General features: G+C 45.2%; 1 pseudogene; it reads right to left on the bottom strand.

The window, feature by feature from the left end:
* Window positions 1-1,839: 1,839 nt before the first annotated feature.
* Window positions 1,840-7,972, bottom strand: LOC121542197 (annotated as a pseudogene).
* Between the last annotated feature and the right edge of the window lie 206 nt (window positions 7,973-8,178).

Genomic DNA, 8,178 nt, shown 5'->3' with positions numbered 1-8,178 from the left:
GAGTTAACGTGCTGATTAACAGAAGAGCAGACAGGTGTATAATCTCAGTGGTGTCGCCTCACCTTGTGACTGCCGTTATCACTGTCACTGTGCCAAGTTTTTAGAACTTCATATATTGATGTAATGTGACCGCTGAAGACATTTGATGTAGTAAATGTAAATTGTGGAAAAAGGACCACTCATTTGGCTGTTCTGTTTTGTCTCTAGCGGGTATGTTGCTATGTGTGTTGCTAGCAAATGACCAGTCCTAGTTGTATTGCTAGTGACAGTATCATGCCACGTTCAGAACAACTGGGAACTGGGAAATCTCTGACTTCAATGCATTCAAGACAAATGGGAACAAACAAAAAAAAGCTCAGACTGGAGAAAAACATTTTTGAACAGTCATCCAACTCAGAATTCCAAGTCGAGAACTTGGGCCTCTTTCTAGAGCTCAGACTTTCCGACTTGAAGATCACTGTGGTAACTTTACAAAGACTATCTACACACGTTTCAATGTTTATTGCCTTCACTTGAAAACTACAAAATAAAGGGTTACAGTCATGTACAAACGGTAGAAAACAGGAGAGCGATATACCCAACTCAACATGAGGTAGTGTCCCGTTAATTCTGTGCCGACTCTGGGTGATGACATCACAGGAGGGTAAAGGTCACGGTCAGCACCAATGTCCATAATAACCATGCTCCCGTGAATAGTAATAGTACTATACTGCAGTTAAGTACACCACCAATTCAGTAGGAATTATTTATATAGTGTCCACACTATAATACTTCTCCCCCTTGATTTCAATCCCCCTGCGAGGAAAATACATGAAGTATACAAGTCAACAAGTAAACAACAACAGTGTTTCCTCTTCTTTTCTTCACAATACTTTAGAACTTGTGCTAGTGTTACTGCAACTGTAAACAAACAAACAAAGATAACAGATGTGGTATCTAAATAATGATGCTAATTATGCTGTGAGAACAAGGAGTCCGCTTACACTGTACTTTGATTATAAAGGTTTATTATTTCAAAGGATTTCAGCGTAAGTTTACAGACATCTGCAGGCATCTGGAGAACAACGACCCAAAATAACATGTTGTTCTATCCTCCTTTGTCTCCACCAAGTATTTATAATCTTTACCATGATATGGGTGGTTTCCCCTACAGACCAATCCCATGGCTCCACACAACAGACTTCCTCTGTTTTAGAGTGCCCCTATATAACTGTTCCCCAGATGCTTCCCTTAAGCTGAATCAACATCCTCTAAGATACCATTTGCAAACGTTAGCAAAGTCATAAATTCCTTAGACACCACACAGACCTTTTTCCTTCAACTATGTCTGCTGTCCAAAAAATGAACACCATGAGTCTCCTAGTCTCAACTATATAGTCAGTCTGTCAGGAGCCGTGTGACTACGCTGTGATCTGCACAGTACTCTTGGTGTCCCCCTAGACACAGGTGAGGCGTGTCCCAGTGGAGCTGGGTCTGAGGGCACAGGAGTGGGTCGGGTGTTTGTAAGAGACAGTCCATCATCCTCTCCTGGAGCCACTGAATGTCCCTGTTCCTCAGACACTGTTCCCTGTGGTGTTTCAACTTGTGCACTACCACCCACAGGTGTTTGTCTGAAAACATTGTATTTTCTTTGTCATAGCGCAGGCAGATATGGTCCTGGTGTCTGCGCATGACTCGACCATCAGTCAGTTTGACTACAAACGAGACTGGACCACTCTGACTCAGAATGATACCTAGCACCCAGCGTTGGCTGCTTGTGAAGTTGCTGATGTAGACAGTGTCACCGGGTTTTAACTATCTCTCCCTTGTGTCTTGGGCATGTTTCTCTTTGTGTTTCTCCTACTTTCGTTCCACTCGTGTTTTGATGTCCGGATGCAGTAGGTCCAGGTGAGCTTTTGGCTTTCTGCCCATCAGCATCTCAGCTAGAGTCTGTCCTGTTGTTGTTTGTGGTGTGATGCGGTACTGGAACAAGAACCGAGAGAGCTTGGTTGCGATGGTTCCCCCATTCATTCTTTTGAGGCCTTCTTTCAGTGTCTGCACAGCCCGCTCCGCTAAGCCGTTCGAGGCCGGGTGAAACGGAGCTCTGCGGACATGTCGAATCCCGTCTGCATGAATTCTTGAGAAAAGTCACAGGTGAAGGTTGTCACATTGTCTGACACTAGAGAGTCAGGCAGACCATGGGTTGCAAACACCTGGTGCAGCTTCTCAATGGTTGTTGTCGCTGTGATGTTGCTCATAATGTGAGCCTCCAGCCACTTGGAGTGTGCGTCCACCATGACAAGGAACATGTGACCCATAAAAAGGCCTGCAAAGTCTATGTGCAGCCTGGGCCATGGGCGGTCAGGCCACTCCCACGGATGTAGTGAAGCGGGCGGAGCCATCTTCTGGTTGATCTGGCACTCAGAACAAGATTTTCCTTTTTTTTCAAAGTCTTGATCCGTGTTAGGCCACCAGATATAAGATCTGGCTAAACTTTTCATTCGGGAGGCACCTGGGTGAGCATCATGAACCTCGTCCATGACCAGTGAACGGCCAGGGTGTGGGACGACCACTCTGGACCCACAGAGTATGCAGACATCTTGCACACTCAGCTCAGTTTGCGCTTTGCATACGGTCTTAGTCCATCATCCTCTATGACAGGAGGCCAACCCTGCATAAGGAATATTTTCACTTGGAATAGGATCCCGGTCTGTCCACTGTTTAATCTGTTTGGTATTCACAGGTGAGTTTGACAATCTCTCCATTAGGAAAATTGTCTCGGGAGGCACCACATTTGTGGCGGGCATCTCTGGTAGCGGGAGATGGCTGAGCGCATCTGCGTTTGCAATTTTGCTTCCCTGCTCTGTTTATGATGGTGTATGGTAAGTTGAAAGTGTGAGAGCCCAGCGCTGTATTCTTGCTGAAGCCCTAGGAGGAATACAGTGGGGGAAACAAGTATTTAGTCAGCCACCAATTGTGCAAGTTCTCCGCCTTAAAAAGATGAGAGAGGCCTGTAATTTTCATCATAGGTACACGTCAACTATGACAGACAAAATGAGAAAAAATAATCCAGAAAATCACATTGTAGGATTTGTAATGAATTTATTTGCAAATTATGGTGGAAAATTAGTATTTGGTCAATAACAAAAGTTTCTCAATACTTTGTTATATACCCTTTGTTGGCAATGACACAGGTCAAACATTTTCTGTAAGTTTTCACAAGGTTTTCAAACACTGTTGCTGGTATTCTGGCCCATTCCTCCATGCAGATCTCCTCTAGAGCAGTGATGTTTTGGGGCTGTCGCTGGGCAACACGGACTTTCAACTCCCTCCAAAGATTTTCTATGGGGTTGAGATCTGGAGACTGGCTAGGCCACTCCAGGACCTTGAAATGCTTCTTACGAAGCCACTCCTTCGTTGCCCGGGCGGTGTGTTTGGGATCATTGTCATGCTGAAAGACCCAGACACGTTTCATCTTCAATGCCCTTGCTGATGGAAGGAGGTTTTCACTCAAAATCTCACGATACATGGCCCCATTCATTCTTTCCTTTACACGGATCAGTCGTCCTGGTCCCTTTGCAGAAAAACAGCCCCAAAGCATGATGTTTCCACCCCCATGCTTCACAGTAGGTATGGTGTTCTTTGGATGCAACTCAGCATTCTTTGTCCTCCAAACACGACGAGTTGAGTTTTTACCAAAAAGTTATATTTTGGTTTCATCTGACCATATGACATTCTCCCAATCCTCTTCTGGATCATCCAAATGCCTGCAAACTTCAGACGGGCCTGGACATGTACTGGCTTAAACAGGGGGACACGTCTGGCACTGCAGGATTTGAGTCCCTGGCGGCGTAGTGTGTTACTGATGGTAGGCTTTGTTTCTTTGGTCCCAGCTCTCTGCAGGTCATTCACTAGGTCCCCCCGTGTGGTTCTGGGATTTTTGCTCACCGTTCTTGTGATCATTTTGACCCCACGGGGTGAGACCTTGCGTGGAGCCCCAGATCGAGGGAGATTATCAGTGGTCTTGTATGTCTTCCATTTCCTAATAATTGCTCCCACAGTTGATTTCTTCAAACCAAGCTGCTTACCTATTGCAGATTCAGTCTTCCCAGCCTGGTGCAGGTCTACAATTTTGTTTCTGGTGTCCTTTGACAGCTCTTTGGTCTTGGCCATAGTGGAGTTTGGAGTGTGACTGTTTGAGGTTGTGGACAGGTGGTGTCTTTTATACTGATAACAAGTTCAAACAGGTGCCATTAATACAGGTAACGAGTGGAGGACAGAGGAGCCTCTTAAAGAAGAAGTTACAGGTCTGTGAGAGCCAGAAATCTTGCTTGTTTGTAGGTGACCAAATACTTATTTTCCACCATAATTTGCAAATAAATTCATAAAAATCCTACAATGTGATTTTCTGGATATTTTTTCTCAATTTGTCTGTTATAGTTGACGTGTACCTATGATGAAAATTACAGGCCTCTCTCATCTTTTTAAGTGGGAGAACTTGCACAATTGGTGGCTGACTAAATCCTTTTTTCCCCACTCTACATCTTGATTAACTGAAAAGGCTCATCAGGAGCTGATGAAAACGTTTTCCAGCAATGACTATGGGTAGACCTTCCTTGTCTAACTGTGAATATCCCTTCTCAGCACTTGTCAGCGTGCGCGATGCAAATCCAATGGGTTTTTCTGACCGATCCTCCATCAGATGAGAAAATACTGCCCTGATGCCAAATGGCAAGGCGTCACATGACAGGATGATTTCTTTGTCTTGGTCGAAGTGAACCAGCAGTTGTGCTGATTGTAGTAGTGCTTTAACTTCCTTGAAAGCTTTCTCTTGTGCTGGTCCCCACTTCCAATTACAGTCTTTGTGGACCAGCTGCTACAGTGGAGCCAACACTGTTGACAGCTCAGGGAGGAACTTACCATAGTAGTTCACCATGCCCAGGAACAACCTAATCTCGGACACGTTCTTGGGGTTTGGAGCGTCCTTAATTGCTCTGACTTTGTCCACCACAGGACACAGACCCTGTGCTGTGATTTTGTGACCTAGGTATGACATGCTCTGTGCTTGGAAGGTGCACTTGCTACACTTCCGGCACAACCCTGCATCAGAGAGTCTTTAACATCTGGTCCAGATTGCGGAGGTGCTCCTCCTCCATCTCCCCTGTAACCAGGATGTTGTTCAGGTACACTGCTACATGAGGGATCCCCTGCAACAGATTGTCCATTGTCCTGTGACCGGACTGGACGCCGAAAACCAAGCGGTTGTATTTGAACAAGCCTTTGTGAGTATTGACTGTAACATACTCTTTTGAATCCTCGTCCAGGAGGAGCTGTTGGTAGGCGTGGCTCATGTCCAGCTTTGAAAACGTCTTGCCTCCTGCAAGAGTCGCGAACAGGACCTCCACCCACGGCAGCGGATAAGCGTCCAGCTTGGAGGCCTTGTTGATGGTGAGTTTGTAGTTAAATGAAAATTAAACCAAATGTTATTTGTCACATGAGCCAAATACAATAGCTGAAGACCTTACCGTGAAATGCTTGATTACAAGCCCTTAACCAACAATGCAGTTTTAAGAAAATAGAGTTTAAAAAATATTTAAAAATAATAATAATAATAATGAGACTATATACAGGGGGTACCGAGTCAATGTGCAGGGGTACAGGTTAGTCGAGGTAATTTGTACATGTAAGTAGGGGCAAAGTGACTATGCATAAATAATAAACAGAGAGTAGCGGCAGTGTAAAAACAAAGGGGGGCACCACATCCCCGCATATACAGTGAGGGAAATAAGTATTTGATCCCCTGCTGATTGTGTACGTTTGCCCACTGACAAAGACATGATCAGTCTATAATTTTAATGGTAGGTTTATTTGAACAGTGAGAGACAGAATAACAACAAAAAAATCCAGAAAAATGCATGTCAAAAACTTTATCAATTGATTTGCATTTTAATGAGGGAAATAAGTATTTGACCCCTCTGCAAAACATGACTTAGTACTTGGTGGCAAAACCCTTGTTGGCAATCACAGAGGTCAGACGTTTCTTGTAGTTGGCCACCAGGTTTGCACACATCTCAAGAGGGATTTTGTCCCACTCCTCTTTGCAGATCTTCTCCAAGTCATTAAGGTTTCGAGGCTGACGTTTGGCAACTCGAACCGTCAGCTCCCTCCACAGATTTTCTATGGGATTAAGGTCTGGAGACTGGCTAGGCCACTCCAGGACCTTAATGTGCTTCTTCTTGAGCCACTCCTTTGTTGAGTTGGCCGTGTGTTTTGGGTTGTCATGCTGGAATACCCATCCACGATCCATTTCAATGCCCTGGCTGAGGGAAGGAGGTTCTCACCCAAGATTTGACGGTACATGGCCCCGTCCATCGTCCCTTTGATGCAGTAAAGTTGTCCTGTCCCCTTAGCAGAAAAACACCCCCAAAGCATAATGTTTCCACCTCCATGTTTGACGGTGGGGATGGTGTTCTTGGGGTCATAGACAGCATTCCTCCTCCACCAAACACGGCGAGTTGAGTTGATGCCAAAGAGCTCGATTTTGGTCTCATCTGACCACAACACTTTCACCCAGTTCTCCTATGAATCATTCAGATGTTCATTGGCAAACTTCAGACAGGCCTGTATATGTGCTTTCTTGAGCAGGGGGACCTTGCGGGCGCTGCAGGATTTCAGTCCTTCACGGCGTAGTGTGTTACCAATTGTTTTCTTGGTGACTATGGTCCCAGCTGCCTTGAGATCATTAACAAGATCCTCCCGTGTAGTTCTGGGCTGATTCCTCACCGTTCTCATGATCATTGCAACTCCACGAGGTAAGACTTGCATGGAGCCCCAGGCCGAGGGAAATTGACAGTTATTTTGTGTTTCTGCCATTTGCGATTAATTGCACCAACTGTTGTCACCTTCTCACCAAGCTGCTTGGCGATGGTCTTGTAGTCCATTCCAGTCTTGTGTAGGTCTACAATCTTGTCCCTGACATCCTTGGAGAGCTCTTTGGTCTTGGCCATGGTGGAGAGTTTGGAATCTGATTGATTGATTGCTTCTGTGGACAGGTGTCTTTTATACAGGTAACAAACTGAGATTAGGAGCACTCCCTTTAACAGTGTGCTCCTAATCTCAGCTCTTTACCTGTATAAAAGACACCTGGGAGCCAGAAATCTTTCTGATTGAGAGGGGGTCAAATACTTATTTCCCTCATTAAAATGCAAATCAACTTATAACATTTTTGACATGCGTTTTTCTGGATTTTTTTGTTGTTATTCTGTCTCTCACTGTTCAAATAAACCTACCATTAAAATTATAGACTAATCATTTCTTTGTCAGTGGGAAAATTTACAAAATCAGCAGGGGATCAAATACTTTTTTCCCTCACTGTACGCACCGTGCCGTCACTTTTTAGAACGGGAATGATTGGAGCTGCCCAGCAGGAGAACTGAATGGGCGTAATGATGTTTGTTTCCTGCAGCCGCTCCATCTCATCCTCCACTTTCTTTTTCATGGCGTAGGGCACTGTGCTGGGCTTGAAAAAACGAGGCTATGCTTGAGGATCCATGAACAGCTTAACTGCAGTACCCTGCATTGTGCCCAGTTCATCTCTGAAAACCTCAGGGTACTTTTGAATGACATCCAGAGTCACTTATGTGTGTTTTATCTCACCCCAGTTCAGTTGTATTTTGTTGAAACAGTCACGCCATAGTAGACTAGGCCCATTCCCTTTCACAACCAGGAGCCGTGCTCTCGCTTCCTGACTGTTGTATGCAATGACCACACCTAGATCACCCAGCAATGGTATGGTCTCTCCAGTGTACGTACGCAGTCTGATCCCTGCCGGTGTGATGGCAGGAGCCTGTTTTGAGTCCCAGGTCTTTCTGTAGGTCTCCTCACTGATGACAGATGCAGAGGCCCCTGTGTTAACATCCATCCTCATCTCTTTTCCACCTACCTCCACTGCAGCATAGATAGGCTCCTCGCGTGGCTCACTCACATTAAACATATTGTAGGAACAATCCTCTTCCTCTTCTTCTGTGCTCCCTAGGTGGTGCGCTGCAGGCTGCTACTTCTTCGATTTGAACTTACCCTGCCCAGTCTGCCCACCCTCTGGCTTGCTCTTAGCACCACTGCACCTTTTAGCTAAATGTCCCTTTTTGTTGCAATTGTAACAGGTGGTGTCCTTGAACTTACAGTTGTTTGCATAATGTG

This window comes from Coregonus clupeaformis, chromosome 27, assembly GCF_020615455.1.
Source record: "Coregonus clupeaformis isolate EN_2021a chromosome 27, ASM2061545v1, whole genome shotgun sequence".
NCBI classification, from domain to species: domain Eukaryota; kingdom Metazoa; phylum Chordata; class Actinopteri; order Salmoniformes; family Salmonidae; genus Coregonus; species Coregonus clupeaformis.
The sequence above is the reverse complement of the archived record's forward strand: the minus strand, read 5'-3'. Positions and strand labels throughout refer to the sequence as shown.